This window comes from Cetorhinus maximus, chromosome 31, assembly GCF_964194155.1.
Source record: "Cetorhinus maximus chromosome 31, sCetMax3.hap1.1, whole genome shotgun sequence".
NCBI lineage: Eukaryota > Metazoa > Chordata > Chondrichthyes > Lamniformes > Cetorhinidae > Cetorhinus > Cetorhinus maximus.
In genome coordinates, this window is record NC_135909.1 from 12,844,012 (window position 1) to 12,860,779 (window position 16,768).

The 16,768-nt window shown below is 42.7% G+C and overlaps 2 non-coding genes across 2 annotated transcripts; both read left to right on the plus strand.

Annotated features, from left to right (window-relative positions):
- Positions 1–13,312: 13,312 nt before the first annotated feature.
- On the plus strand, positions 13,313–13,403 carry trnar-ucu (transfer RNA arginine (anticodon UCU)). The gene is given in 2 exon segments: positions 13,313–13,349; positions 13,368–13,403. It is a non-coding gene; the product is annotated as a tRNA-Arg (tRNA).
- A 2,942-nt stretch (positions 13,404–16,345) lies between these two features.
- trnap-cgg (transfer RNA proline (anticodon CGG)) lies at positions 16,346–16,435 on the plus strand. The gene is given in 2 exon segments: positions 16,346–16,381; positions 16,400–16,435. It is a non-coding gene; the product is annotated as a tRNA-Pro (tRNA).
- The last annotated feature ends 333 nt before the right edge of the window (positions 16,436–16,768 follow it).

Consider the following 16,768-nt stretch of genomic DNA (forward strand, 5'->3'; position numbering starts at 1 on the left):
AGTGACTGGCAAAGAGTGAAATGTACACTCACAAACCACCACCACCATTAAGAAATTCAGAGTGAGTATCGATCTCACTTGCAATACCAGAAAGTGAGTGATAGAACACATCCATTGCACACGCACCATTCCACTGCCAGGCTCAAAACGTGACCCAACACTCATGCAGCACCTGGAAATGCAAGATACAGACTGACTGTGACTCAGATATATTGTACCAGATATCAACAGAAGCAGAATAAATTCAACATTCACCTGCAGTTTCACAGAGAATGTATCCACACTCACATACGGTAAGCCAGACTGACAGGTTCATAGTGTCTTTCACAAAGCACCAGTGAGTGACAGATACAGAATAAATCCCTTCCCCTCCCAATACAATGTGAACAATTCTTGCCTGTTGTGTCCATCTCTGATCTGTAAACTTCGACCTAGCAGATTGTGCTGACATCTACTGGCCAGAACCGAGAACTGCAACATAGCGGAGGGAACTCACCTGAACTGTTGGTGTTGCAGAAACAGGACAATATGAGGAATAAGTGATGGGATGTGAGAGGGTCGACACAGAGATATGAGTATTAAATCCGATAAAAAATTCAATATAACTTATGGAATCTGTAGAATTTGGAAGTTGTTGTCATCTTGAGCAGCTGAGTCGATTAGCGCAGCTGTATTTAAGGGAAAGCTAGGTAAGTATAGGAGGGAGAATGAATTTAATGGATCAGCAGATAATGGTACATGAAGTATTCTGGGTGGAACATCTTGTGGAATAATGTACCAATTCGACCAGATGGCCCAATGAAGTATATTCTGGGTAGAATGAACACCGACTTCCAAAGTGTTTCTGAGTTTGAGAGATACATAATGAATCTCACACAGTATACCAGAGACAGCTACACAGAGTGAATCAAAAATTCACACACATCCCTAGAGACTGACAGATACATAATGAATCAGACACTCAAATCCTTTACCAGAGAGGTAGTGAGACAGAATGAATCCTACACTTAAATACACACACGCTTAAAATAGTTACAGCACAGCAAGAGGCCATTCGGCTCTTCGTGTCTGTGGGCTTTCTCCACCAGAGCCACTCAGCTACTTCTGATCCCCAGCCCTCCCACCACAGCCTGGCAAACCTTTTCCCTTCAGGTGCTTATCCAATTCCCTTTTGACAACCCCACTTTCTCCTGTCTCTAGCACATTCTCAGGCAGTGAATTGCAGATCCTAATGGCTTCCTGCATAAAAAGAATTTTCCCGATGTCTCCATTAGTACTTTTGCCAACCACCATAAATCGATGCCTACTGCCCACAGGACCATTTTATCCTTAACTACTCTGTCTAGAACACTCATTATTTTGAACATTTCTACCAAATCTCCTCACAGCTTTCTCTTTTTGAAGGAGAGTAACCACATCTTCTCCAATCTATCCATGTAACTAAAGCCTCTCACCCTTACAACCATTCTTCTAAAGCTTTTCTGCACTCGTTCTAAAACACTCACGTATTTCCAAATGTTTTGTTCACAAAATTAGACTAATACTAGTGTCTGTGTGACATCTTTCTGTATCTGTGCAAGGGGACCTGTATCTGTCTGATCTCACTTGGTGTGGGAGGAGTTATAAGGATCAGGGTAGGAACTGTCTGCACAGGCAGTCCTTTTCCATAGGCTCACATGTATGTCAGAGATCAACATGTGCACCTCATATCCGACACAGACACAGTGCAAGAGCCAGGCAGACATAAAATTTATCCCATAGTAACAACCAATAAAAAAATGGAAATATAAAAGCAAAATATTCTGGATGCTGGGAATCTGAAATAAACACAGGAAATGCTGGAAATGCACAGCAGATCTGGAAGTACCTGTGGCTTCAGGTCATGACATTTTATTGGAACTGGGAATGGTTAGAAATGTAACAGATTTCTGTCGAAATTGTCACTTAGGAATACAGAACATGAGTGTTCCTGAATAAAAGGGACATGATGTCGAAAATTTTTGTCTTGCCCTCTTCAGTGTTAATGGGATCCAAACCAGTTGAAGAAGCTGAGCCAAGTCACATAGTTTGTATTTATCAAGAGATTTTATTTACTTGTTTAGTCTCACAGCTCTGCTGCTTCGCAATCCTATTTCCCAGCTAACCTCTCTGTATATGCGCTCAATGACAAATAATACCATATTTTCCTAAGCTAAGCAATGTAATTGATATTATGTTAACAAACCTTAAATAACTCATGGAAAAGACATTAACTTTCAGAGCAGATACAAGTATACCAAATCTCAAAGGGAACAAAAAATTATACTGCATGAGAAGGGGGTGCTGATTGGTTGACAAGTATTTGCTGATTGGTAGAGGCTTTGCCACGGGAATGCAACAGGGAAGAGTTAACTGCCAAGCTTTTGTCTTATTTCAAACAACCAAGTCAACTCTGATTGCTCCAGGCATTTCCCTGGGAAGGAATCAGGGAATGATTGTCCACCAAGCTTTTCTTCAGTTGCAAGAAGGGCAATGCGTGGACAAGTCCATTTTGTTTGCCAAGGTAGTGGCCCTGTGCGTGAAGAAATGTATCCCCGAGCATATTTAAGTGAGGCATACAGTGAGCACGACAGATAATCTTTAATTAGTTGTTAGCAAATATGTATAATTTTTAATGCGTGTGTGTATATATGTATATATATTAAGTATAGATAGATAGTGTGTGCGCATTTTTTGTGTCAGAAATGTAGAGTGGTTCCAGTTTCACAAGTGTTTTTTTTTTAATGAGCCTTGGGGTTTAGAAGCCTGGGTGGATCCCTGGCTGACAGGTCAGTAAAGGGGTTAGATGTTTAGTGATTTTGGGGAAAAAAGAAACACACAATAGAAAAAAAAACTGGGCTGCTGCCTACCGACAGTGTTCAAGTGACACAGAGACAGAGAAAGACAGGGAAGAGTTCAATGTGCATCAAAGAGTTAAGCAGGGATGTTTTAGGCTCTTCAGAAGAGAAAAGTCCACGGCTACTGGGACAATAGTTAACTGCAGAGTCAGTTATATGACTCATTATCGTGATCAGTTCGGTGGTGTTGCTACTGAAACAGTGAGTATAAAGTGCAGTTTTTTTGGGTGAGATAAGTCTTGGTTGAGGAGGATCAAGTGAATGTTCAAGAATTCACCTCAATAAAACAGTTTGCACGTGTGCCAGCCCCAAGAAAGAAGCCTTTGTGACAAGCCCATGGTAACTCTTCACTGGTTTATCCATCTGTAAAGATATTGCTGGGCAAAAGAATATTGGGAAATTGAATCACCTTCTTTTGTGTGTATTGAGATCTTTCTGACCGTTTTGTCCGGTTAATGTAGCCTGTTTTTCTTGTTTTTATCAATATTTTATTCTTTGTGTTCAAAGTTCATGAGCAAATACCTGTGAATTTCTTCAGAATCTTTTCTCACATCCTACACATGTTGGGTTCTATCAAGCCAGGTTTCACTTCGGGAATTGACTTATCCAGTTTTACCATCAACCGGGGTTGTAACAGATGTTCGTGTAATTCTTAGCACAATCGGGATTGGTCAGTAAGTATTGTCCTTCTGTGAAATCACACCCAATGTTGGACACTATGTTCTGAGCTTTTCAAGCAGGATCTTGGTGAGTATGCTCAGTACTTTGCCTGTTGTGAACAGCTGAAGGCCTAAGCTGTTTGGTACGATCCAACAGCCATTTGGGCAAATGGCCACAGACCTCACATCACACTGACACTGAAATTCATATACAACATTAGTTATTTGTGTTGTTGGAAGAACATATTTTTAGTCTTGACGGCAGCATCCTGTTAGTGGAGAATGCCACTCGTGTTGCTACTGCATAGTAGCATTGTGAAACGGGTAGCTTTATTAGTTGTTCAATTTTTTGAGATACCTTAACCATTCCAGGGTTATGTCAGGTAGAGTGGCCACTTTTCAGAACAGACTTTTCAGAATGGGCTTAGGCCCATTGATGAGTTTGTATGATATACAGTGAGCAATTATTTGATCGATGGAGCCATTATTCCGCAGGATAGCTTTGAAGTGCCTGATTTTGGCATCATGTTGCATGATTAGCAAATGGCCTGGTCCCTACCTATCAGTTTGCCGACAAGACTTATCTTATACCGCATGGAACTGTAGGAATCCCAACAGTGGTGGTGGGCTAGCAGTAGACAGTAGTAGAGAACGCATTGGCGGATTTCTCAAGTAGTACATTGAGGAAAGGGGGTTCATTTGACTGGTCAATTTTAATGAGAATAGAGCAGGTTAGAGCCCATTAACGTGTCACAGGAATGTTTTACATGTAACTGCAGATGCAGATATAGAAAACGCGTAATTTGTGTATCAGGAAAAGGAAAGCGATAGGATTTTAGGGGTCATTTCCAGAAGATACATTTCTCGTGGGAATGGGCAAAGATGTTTACAAGAGCTGGGCCTTGAAGGTGTCCCATGGCAACATTATCTCTTTGGGCATACATGGTGTATTAAAACTGAAATTAACTGCATGAGTTGCTGAGTTCATATGTTCATTGAATACAGATTCAGACAATGGCAATGAAACTAGATCATCATGAAATAATGACATGGTGCATATGTGAATGGCTTCCTTGAGTGGTACATTAATTAAAAGGCCGGCAAAGTCAAACAAGCAACAAGCACATGCACACGCCATTGCTATCAACATGCAAGTCCTGTATGGGCTTCACAAAGGAGAAGAATCCCTTCACCATGTATGTGGAAAACTCACTCAGAACTGTTTGTAGCAACTCACTCAACGATTTGGCCAATTCATGTTGTGAAGAGTCAGTCAGAGATGAGATAGGATGTAAAGGGACATCACTTTTCTGTGTCTATGATAACCCATGCATACGTGCACACAGTGAACCATGAGGGCAAATCCTACATATACTCCACCAGGTAGTTCATTACTCCACGCTCTCATTCCGCAATTGGACAACACTTAATAAACAATCCCAACTGTGCTAAGAATTACACTTGCAGTGTGAACTAGGGAACACAGTTTATAAAATAATGGGTCCCCTATTTACGATGGAGATGAGGAGTAATTTGATTTCGGTGGATCATTGGCCTTTGAATTATCTTCCCCAGAGAGCAGTGCACGCTCGATAATTGAATATATTCAAGGCTGAGTTGCACAGATTCTATGAGGGAGTCAAGGGTTGCGGGAGACAGGTAGGAAAGTGGGGTTGAGGGCACAATCAGATCAGCCATGATCGTGTTTAATGGCAGAATAGGCTCGAAGGGCTGAATGACCTGCAGCTGCTCAAATCTCTAATGTTCTTCAAACTGTAACTTCTGTCCCCATTTTGACTCCGTTTTTTCACATTTGGTTTTAACCTCATTTTTCTGTTGCGTTTGCTTTCGGGTGGCAGCTGCTCCTCATTTTTCCATTCGCACCTCTTTTCAACACATCTCAGTTTTTTGTTACTTGTTCCTTTAACTCTTCCTTTTGCCTTGCAGCACCAATTCGTTCGCCATTTAATATCCCCAGCCATGTAGAGCTTCAGCCATCCCCTCTGCCTCCACAGCCTCCCTTTCAGTGACTGTCCATTTGTTGGTAATAGCCTTCAGTGTTACCTTGTGTTACCTGCTAATCTTTTCTCATACACTCTCTCTGCTGTTCAAGTTTACTTTTTGAGTTCTCCTCTGTACTTCCTGTATTCTGCTTGGTTCGCTAATTTATTATGAATCTGACATCTATCATCAGCCTGTTTTTGGATTTCCACAGAGCACAGGATTTGTAGTTAACAGCTCTCAGCTGTCCCGATATTACACTGAAATGAGCTGCCTGTTTAATTAAACTTTTCGTTATTTAGAATGTTCTGCTCCTGCCTGCTTGTATCTTTGCTGTTGTCCCTCGGTTTAATTTACACAGCAGCTCATTCCCCCTCTACACCTAATCTCCACTTTCAACAAATGCACATTATAAACTCTTAACTCTGCAATTAACTTTTTCTGTCTTTGAGCTCGCAGGTCAATTGAGTCCTTGGTTGTAATTTCATTGTCCCACTTAATTTACCTGAAAGCAACGTTTGTGTTTGAATTCTCAACTCATTTGTCCTGTAATTATAGTTTATATGAATTCCATCTTGCAACAAACTGGAAGTTTTCAAATTAAAATCTAGAGTTGAATGACTTGTTTTGCAAAGAACTGTCTATTCGACTCAGTTGAATAATTCCTGTCCTGAACAGAATGCTTTATCCAGGCAATATCTCTACACTATCAACTGATAGTGCACGGAGCTCTGAGCTGTTCTCATTGATCTTCACGGGAGTTGATCCAGTTTCGATGTCAACTTGTTTGCTGGTGTCGATTTACTCGGATTCTTCGCCTGATTTCTCTCCTGTCCAATGAAGCTCTCTGAGCGGAGTTCTCAATAATAACTTGACTTTTCCTCACATCATTTCAGCCTAAATAATTTTTGAACTATTTTATTAAAGGATTTAGTTTTGGACATGCCTCCCTAGCTCTCCTCATGGTTAGGCAGAAAGTGTTACTGCTGTGTTGGCAAGTAGACGACAGATTTATTTCAAAAGTCATTGTGACAGGATTTTGGGTTTGAATCAAGTCACAAACCTGGTGGTGATGCATTGTGGCCCCATCCGTCACGTGACCTGCCAGGGGATGACCTCATAATTGCCCCAGTTCTGTAGCTGTGGATTGGGCGATTTGTTAAAAACTTTCAGTGGTGCTGATTTGGTCGCATTTGGCTTTGAAACATAAGTGTATGTCCCCAAAACCCGTGCCAGAATTTGTGTGTAACAAAGAAGGTTGACACTCCAGTACAGTACTGGGGGAGGGCTGCACTATTGTAGGTGCAGCTCTTAAATAATGATGATAAACCAAGGCCCTGCCCAACCTCTTATTTTATCCAAAGTGACCCCATGGCGCTGTGCCGAAGACACACGAGCAGTGGAGTTATGCCCCCGAGCACTCAATCATCAGCCCAAAGCATGTTCACATTGTTGTTTGTGGGTGTTTCCTGTGCAGAAATTGGCTGCCCCTTTCTGACAGAAAGTGTCTGTTCATTTTTCCTGGATCAGTTTCAGTTTTGCTCCAGAAAACATGAAATCTGACTTAAAACTCAACTCAGGTGGGACTCAAAATGATAAGAAATCCATCAGCAATAAAGGGTACAGGCGTTAATTGTTCAGAGTGTGTGAGGGACTGTTATGACGTGGCAGAAGATATGGACCAAATCCAAGAGAGATAGTTGGTCGTGTTGTCACAAGGGTTTTGCATTTGTATTTATTACGAGATGTGTGCACTGAATTCAGAAGCAACATGCCTGCCTGGACATTTAGAAATTTAAAAAAAAAATAATTAATATCTTATTAAAATTAAAAGATGTCAAGCACATACATAGGACTATAAATACCACTATAATAACTCCTCAAGTTACTAATTAACCTGACCCCCTCAGTTACACATCCTTTAAGGTTCAAAATAGATTTAAGAATTAAAGCAGACTCAGCAAGTTAACACAGTATCCTGGACAATGGAATGCCGTATGGCTTTTCTTCAACTCCCATTTAGTTAGACAGCAGGCTTACGCAAAAATGCTGGAGGCTTCATTGAGGCCATTTCACACACTCCTGTTAGATTTTACATGGCCTTTTTCAACATAACCTTTCATTCTCCTTTATATATGTTCCTCTCTTCTTATTATGTAAATTCTATAGACCCAGCTGTCGATGAAATTGTATCTTCTTCACAATATAAAAAACTCCCATGTCACCACTATTTCCAGAAACCTTTGGGAAAAATAAAAATGTTCCTTAGCCTTGCTTATCTGACTAGTTGTAAACAGACTGAGATACCGTTGAAATCCAAATATCCCTTCATTTATCTAAAATTGCAAATTCCCTTCACACCTTACATGCTAATCCAGGTTCCATGTTCACTCATTAGCATGTCAAACACCCAGCTTCTTTTGATAAGTTAAACATGACTCCAAATGTAATTACATTACACACAGACAGACCCAGCTATACTTATCCCATAAAATTACTTCGCAATAAACCAGAAAATTATTATGAAACTGTTATACTTGCTTGACAGGAACTAATGTTTTCTGTGTAGAGCATTGATTTCAATAAGTAAATATCCTCAGTGTAGCACTCCTGGCTAATCCTGAGAAATAACTGGTGGCAGGTTTTTAAAGCGATGAAAGATTTCCCAGCGCTATTGAAGAATCATAGTGATTTCTCTTGCTGCCCTGACCAACATCCCTGACTCAATAACACCACCAAAAACAACTGCACATAAAGAACTAACGGAAAGGTCAAAGTTTAATATAGAAAACCATACCCATTCCAGATTTCCAAAAGGACACATTGATCTTCAGAAAACATTCTTCATCAACTCCAATATCTGATCACTGAGAAACAGGTGTCTCCTCCCGCTTGGCTTCATTATGTGTGGAAATTGGAATTGTCTTGTTTCACAAGCTCATGAAAGTACCTGGGAGCAGTTTACTGTGTTTCAATGAGAAATTGTCATCTGATATTTAAAAAATTAACACAGAAAATGCTTGTAACATGGAGCAGGTTTGTTCATCACAGGATTAATACAAGCTCACTTCTCCATCCAATGAATGAAGCATGTCGACATTGAGAGAATATTAACAGAGAGGAAAACAACTGCTTTCTAATTCTGCTCCCCTGCCATTCCCAAAATCACCATGGAAGTGGGGCAATAGACCGATTTCAATTTCCAAATGCTGATCAAAGGATTGGCAGCTGGTAAAATGTGGGAAATACAGGTTGGAGAGGATAATTTTCTTCCTGCAGAATTTCCTGGGAGACGAGTTGTGTGTGGAATTGTAGCTCAGCACTAGAGATTGTCAATGTTGAGAGAATAATGGGACCAACAAGTGATGACATCTCATTTCAGTTCCTTCCAGATTTAGTTTTTCTTTATGAATTCGGGGTGGAGGAACAAAAGTAAAGTATTCTTCCCCCAAGTTTGTCCTACCATTTAATGAACTCATGACTGGTCTGTCTTTTTGCTCCATTTATCCCTCTTTGTTTCGTAATCCTTAAAACATTTAACAAACAAGAGCTATCGATTTCAGTTTGGAACTTTTCTGTTGACCCCCAGTGTTTACACCTGTTTGGGGGATGGAGTTTCCACCATCCGTTGTGTGAAGATGCACTTCCTGAAATTACTTTTGAAAGGCTTCATTCTAATTTAAAGGTTAAGCCCCCTTTCTGAGGGCACCACCCCAACCCCCGGCCCCCACTTCCCGTCGCACCAGAGGTAACAGTTTCTCTCTATCTACCCTGTCAAATCATTCAAGCTCAATAAACATTTCAGTTGGATCACCCCTTAGTCTCTGATATTCACGGCATTACAATACTAGTATTTACAATCTGTCCTCGTCATTTGAATCTGGTATCATTCTGGTAAAATTCTGCTGCCCCCACTCCAAGGCCAATCTAACATCCCTCAGGTCTGTTGTCAGGAACAGAACGTATTGATCTAAACAGGGTTTTATACACCGGTAATATGATTCCCAATACTTCGTATTCTATTACTCTTAGATATTATATTTATCTTCCTGTCCACGAGCTTTTAATGATGTCTGTTCATCTCTCTTGGCTCCTCCGCAGTTTCGAGAATCTCACCACAAAAATAAACAGCCTTTTCTATCTTTCATAGGTTTAATCAGATGGCCCTTCACTTTAAAGCTCATTTGCTAAAACTTGCTCACTCACTGAACTTATCAAGAAAATGTCAAACTAAATGTGTTCCACAAGGACAATGTTATTTTTTTCTGCTCCATCGCCATTAACTTTTCCAGCTGCTCTTTCAGCCACTGTAAATCCGGAGAATGAAAGGGAAGGAAAAGTCCTGCTCCCTTTCCTGAATCCTATTTGTTCATCAATCCAATAAAACCTAGGTAAAGAACTGTAATAGCTCAGTATCAATTTTGATTAAGTCTGAAATATTCCATTGAAAAAAATCATTCTAGGTATTTGGCCTTCGCTGGTTTGGACAGCAATTATTGTCCATCCTTAATTGCCCTTGAGAATGTGGTGGTGACCTGCCTTCTTGAACTTCTGCAGTCCATGTGGTGTATGTACGTCCCCAGTGCTGTCAGGAGGGGAGTTCTAGGATTTCTACCAGCGATATTGAAGGAACAGCGATATATTTCCAATTCATGGCTTGAAGGGGAATTTCCAGGTGGTGGTGTTCTCATCTATCTGCTGACCATGCCCTTCTACACGGTAGTGGTCCAGGGTCTAGATGGTGCTGTCGAAGGAGTCTTGCTGAGTTCCTGCAGTGCACCATGAACATGGTACACACTGCCGCTACTGTGCGTCGGCGGTGGAGGGAATGAATGTTTTTGGATGTGGTCTCCATCATGCGAGTTGCTTTGTCTTAGCCGGTGTAAAGCTTCTTGGGTGGTGCGTGAGCTGCACCTATCCAGGCAATGGGGAGCATTCCATCACACTCCTGACTTGTGCCTTGTTAGATGGTGGACAGGCTTTGGGGAGCCTGGACGTGAGTTACTCGTCGCACAATCCCTACCCTCTGACCTGCTATTGAAGCCATAATATTTATATGGCTAATGCAGTTCAGTTTCTTGTCAATGGTAACTCCCAGGATGTTGATAGTGGGGGATTCAGTCATGGTAATGCCATTGAACATCAAGGTAATTGTTGGCTTCTTACTTCTTGGAGATGATTATTGCCTGACACTTGTGTGGTGCAAATGTTACTTGCCACTTGTCATCTCCAGTGAGACATTGACAACCATCCGATTCTAGGCCTTTTTTAGGTGAAACCTACTCAAACAGGAAGAAACAATAACTAAAAGTATCCAATAACTTGATTCGAACACACGTGTGAAAAGCACAATGGTTTCACAATCCCTCATCTTAACATCCCCTCAGAGCCGATCCTTGCTTTAAGTCATAGTCTCGTATCCTTTTTTCCAGCCGTGAAGAGTTGGCAAGAAGGTTCTGAAAGTGCAGTCAGGTGTGCAATGTTGGAAATGCGGCTCCAGTAAGCAGAAAAAAATGTATCACGTCAAGTCAGGAACTGTTTGGAATGGAGCAGTGTGAAACATTTCCCCACGATTTATTTTTTATCTAATCATTGGTTTTCAAACATTCCATCAATGGGAAAAATATTGCTTAATGTGTATTAGAAATGAATACCTGGGCTGATATTAAATATATCGGATAATCTTAAATATCTGTACCACATCTCCCCTTAACATTCTGTCTGACAAGAGCATCTCCAGTTTGTATTTTTCAGTCCATCCACATATGGAATCCCTCACCACTGATCCCATTCCAGAAAATTTCCACTGCACGCTCTCCAAGGACTTGATGTTCTTCCTAAAGCCCTCACCAAGATATTATATTCCACGTTACAACGTGATACCCCTCCAATTCTTTGAATCCTATCTATCCGAGTTATTTTTATAAACTTAGCTAATGATTCCTTATCGATGAAGACAGGCTTCCTTCAACGTTAATCTTCTTAAAGATTTGGAAAAATGACCTTCCAATCTCCAATGAATAAATCCTAATGAAATTCTCCAGTCAGCCCATGGACAGCCCGCCCCCTTCATTCCACTTATTGTTCCTTTTATTTTCACTGATCCCACTTCATCAGCACAAATGCTTCGCTCCTCTCCTTTAAACCCTCTTCAATAAGAGGGCACAAATCCTCCATCGACAATTTGCAAATGACTTCTTTAACATATAACTCGTGTTAAAGAAGAGATACGAGAAGATCTGGCTGTGCTAAATGTTGATAAGTCAGTGGGACCAGATGGAATGCATCTGAAAATGCTGAGGGATGTAATAGTGGAAACTGTGGAGGAATTGAACTGAATCTACTGAATATTATTTACTTTTTTACAGTTACAAACCACTTTGTAACTCTAGGATGCAGAAATGAATAAAAGTGAATGAGTGTTGAACAGATTCTGACATCCCACATCTCCATTTTATTTTACATGGAGCAACTTGTCCTCAGTGTAAGTGTGTTGCTCTAAGAATGAGATCACCACGTCCTGGGAATATAGCAGCAATCCCACCAAGGTCTGATCTGCAACCTTGAAACTCAGTGAAAGCTTGTCACCATCCTCTCCGAATCTGATCGCCACCTCAAGCCCAACATTCAGCTTGGGTGGGCAAACAAAACAACCTGCTTCCCCTCGTCCTCCAACGCAAACTGAACTCCAGAGGTGAGGTGAGAGTGACTGCCCTTGACATCAAGGCAGCATTTGACTGTGTGGCATTATGGATCCCCACCAAAACTGGAGACAATGGGAATCGGGGGTGGGGGGCGGGGGGCGGAGTGGGGAGCTCTCTGCTGGTTGGAGTCATACCCAGCACAAAGAAAGATGATTGTGGTTGTGGAGATCAATCATCCCAGTTCCAGGACGTCACTGCGGGAGTTCCTCGGTGTGGTGTCCTAGGCCCAACCATCTTCAGCTGCTTCACCATTGACCTTCCTTCCAGCAGAATTGGGAATGTTCGCTGATGATTGCTCAATGTTCAGCACCATTTTCACCACCTCCGATACTGAAGCAGCCCATGACCAAATCATCACCCACCCTCTGTCCAGAAGACTCAGGACTTCAAAGAACTCTAAGAAATCTCCTCTCAAATTCCTCGTCTCCAAGGTAAATATCCCCTACCGCTACAATGTATCGAGGTAATTTAAGCTCCTCGCCGCGCAATATTCTCGTGAAACTTTACTGCTTCCTCTCCAATGCATTCACATCTTTCCTAAAGTGTGATGCCCGGAACTGGGCGCAATACTCCAGCTGTGGCCGAAATACTGTCTTTCCCAAGTTCATAACAACCGCTTTGCTCTTGTAATCTATGCTCCCATTCATAAAGCTGAGGATATTGAATGCTTCATGAACGATTCTTTCAACCTGCACAGCCTCCTTCAATGATTTATGCAGATGTACATCATTTCCTGCTGTTCCGGCACCGTCTTTGAAATTGTAAACTTTATTTTGTCTTTTCTCCCCGTGTTCTTCCGACCAAAGTGAATCACTTCACCCTTCTCTGCAAAAAAATTCAGCCGCCTTATTTTCCAACCTGAATATGTCCTTTTGAAGGAAATTGCTCTTTCACTCGAATTTCTATCGCTCTTTTCACAACCACAGGACGTTCAAAACACTTCACAGGCAATGAGTGCTCTTGAAATGTCGTCATTGTTCAAATGGAGGAAATTGCTGTCCGTTTGAACGTTTTGTTCTTCAATGTCAGAAATTCCCTTATGTGGAATAGGAAATGAACATTTCATCTGCTGGGCTCTGTGGCGCAACGGATAGCGTGTTGGACTTCTAGCTGCTGCTCTATAAGAGATTCAAAGGTTGTAGGTTCGAGTCCCACCAGAGTCGATTTTTAGATAAAAGCAGATCAGCAACTGGTTCATCGGAGAAGGGAAACTGCCGTCACCAACCCCTCTCTGTCCAGGTGAATCCAGTCACACCCCACTTTCCAATCTGAACCACTTAACAGAAGAAAACTCGCTGCCGAATAGTGAAACAGTTCGCAACAGGAGTAGAGCCGCTTCGCCGCTACAAGGATACAGAACTGGCTGAGTGGCAGGAAACAGAGGTTGGTGGTAAATGGATTTTTTTCGGCCTGGCGAAAGGGTTGGGACCTTTGCTGTTCCTGATAATTATCAAAGACCTTTGTGCCCAGGACAACATTTCAACGTTTGCAGAGGACACAAAGCTTGGAAGCATTGTGGAGAGTGTGGAGGATAGTGTAGAACTTCAAATGGACTTGGACCTGTTAGTGGAAATGGGGAGACAGGTGGCAGATGAAGTTCAATGGAGAGAGGTTTGGTAGGAAGAACTTGGAAAGTCAATATAAAATGAAGGGTACAACTCTCAGGGAGGTGGAAAAGCAGTGGGGCTTCGGTGTTTATGTACGTAAATTATTGAAGGTGGTAGGACATCTAAACCCAGCGGCAGTTCATGGAAAGAAAGTACATGGCCCCTCTTTACAACATTAACTGCCATATTCTGGTAGTTTAAATATCGAGTCATTGACTGTGCGGGAGCGAATAGATGACTGACTGGGTGAGCTAGTGACTGAATGAATGGTTAGGTGAGTGACGTGTGTAGTTAGATAGCTGGCTGAGTGAATGAGTTTGGTGGATGAGTGCGTAGGTGGGTCTGATGGTTGAAGTGCGTGACCGGGTCAACACACAGGTTGGGAGCCAGTCAGGAGATCCGCGGAGAGGTCAGGTGGTCGGATCGGGGCGACTGAGTATTCGGTTGCGCAGTAACCCAGGTGATAGACAAGAAGTTAAACTGTTTAACCTTTCCTGGGCATCTAGCAAGCTAATTGTTTGGGATTTGTCCCAAGTTTCTGATTCGAGCTCAGAGTCGGAGGCATTCGAGGAGAGTCCACGGCAGGAGAGGTAAATGTAAACTTCCCGGGAAGTTCTCACGTTGGTCCACATGGGAAAGACCTTTTGGCTGAGTTTGTTGACACCGGAACAGCAGAGAGCACGCGCTCCACACGTGGAGTTTCAGTGTCTGTGACGTCAAAGCCAGTGACGCTCCAGGTCACTTTCAGCAGCGGAGATGGTGCAGATCAAACTCAGCCCGAAATGAGCACTGTTTTTGCTGTGTTCCGCTCGCTGGCCCACTCCCGAGACGGAATTCAGTCTATAAATGTTTATAAGTATTTCTTTAAGTGCATGTTGGTCCCGCAGATGGTGAGACTGGAGAATTAATAATGGAAAACAAGGAACTGGCAGAACTGTTGAACGGGTATTTTGTTTCTGCCTTCACTGTAGAAGAAGGACATATAGAGTGTACAGAGCGATATAGATTGGTTGGGTGAGTAGATAATAATTGGCAGATGCAGGATAACTTGGGAAAATGTGAACTTGTCTACTTTGGCAGGAAGAATTTAAAAGCAGTGCATCATGTGAATGGAGAAATGCTGCAGAACTCTACAGTGCAGAGGGTTCTGGGGGTCCTGGTTCATGAGCCTCAAAAAGTTGGTATAGAGATGCAGCAAGTGATTAAGAAGGCGAATGGAACGTTGGCTTTTATTACAGAAGGAATCGAATATAAAATTATGGAAGTTTCCCCACAGTCATACAGGGCGTTGGTGAGGCAGCATCTGGTGGTCTGTGGACAGTCTTAGTCTCCTTACTTAAAAAGGATATAATTGCATTACAGCAGGTCAGAGAAGATTCAGTCGACTGATTCCTGGAATGGAAGGGTTTCCTCTTGAGGAAAGGTTGAGGAGGTTGGGCCTAAACCCATTGGCGTTTTGAAGAATGGGAGGTGATCTTATTGAAGGATATAAAATCCTGAGGGGACTTGACAGGGTGGCTGCTGAGACTATGTTTCCTTTTGTGGAGGACTCGACAATCAGGTGACTCAGTTTAAAAATATCGTGCTCTCCCATTTCAGACTGACAGAAGGTAATTTGTTTCTTTCTCTCTCTCTCTCAATGGGACATTAATCTGTGCATTTCTCTTCCCCAGAGAGCAGTGGAGGCTGGGTCATTGAAAATGTTGAAGGCTGTGTTGGAGATATTTTTGACAAAGGAATGAGTCAAGAATTATGGGGGGCAGACAGGAAAGTGGATTTGAGGCCGCATTCAGATTAGCCATGCTGGAGCTGCTCCTGATTTTCGTGTTCTTGTTCTTGTGTGTCTCTCTCGGCACGGCTGTCCCTGTCCTGCTCACCGTCTCGCTTGCCGGACTGCTCGGCGCCTCGGTAACCTCCCGCTCTCCGGCCTGCTCCATACCCCTCACCGCCTCACTTGCTGTTCTGCTTGTCACCATCTCCTCAGTTCTTGTGGTGAGATGGGCGGCGACAGGGGCCAGGAGGGAGGTGCCGAGTGGGAGGTGAGCGGCTTGGTAGTCGGTTAGCGAGCGGTGCGGCATAAGGGTTGGCGTGTAGCGCAGCGAGCGAGGCGGGGAGGGTCTGGGGTCTGTGCACCTGGCATTCGGGAGCAGGGGAGTGAATGTGAGGCAGCAAGTGGCGACGGTCAACGGCTGAACAATGAGGACATCAGCGGTGGGAGGAACGGCGTACGCACCGGCAGACTGAGTGGGTGCCGAGTTCCTGTTCCAGCTCGGTGTCAGGAGTTACAGTGTAAAACTGATCACAATTCTAGCATTGCTGAGTTCTGATGAAATGTCATCGACCTGAAACGTGAACACCCTTTCACTGTCCACGCTGCTGCCTGCCATGAGGTGTAATTATTAATTGTTTTCTGGTGTTACGACAGAAAGTCAAAATAGGGTTGACTCACTCTGGAGGACAATGAATACACATAGCGGTTATCTCGCTTACCTGAGGAAGGCTCGTTGGTCTAGAGGTATGATTCTCGCTTCGGGATTTTCGTTAAATGATTATGCGAGAGGTCCCGGGTTCAAATCCCGGACGAGCCCTCCTGTGTTACCACTTGTTATACACATTTCTTTACGAGCGAAAAGGCGGGTTTTACTTAAACCCGGGTGAGATTTTAGAACCTGAGAAGTCATTATAAGGAAATTATCACTGCAAAACAGGTGGAGTAAATGAAGAAACTGTTGCTCATGTAATCGGACGGTTAATTTATCCTAATAAGAGAATGAGTGTAACTGAAACTTGAGTTTTCTTGCCGTCTCCATGGATACTGCCCGGCCTAGACACTACCTGGTGTATTTCTTCAATGTTCTCTTTTACCTAGAGCGCTCTGAAAGAATGGCTGATATCTTCTGGGTGCCAATGAATGTCTATAT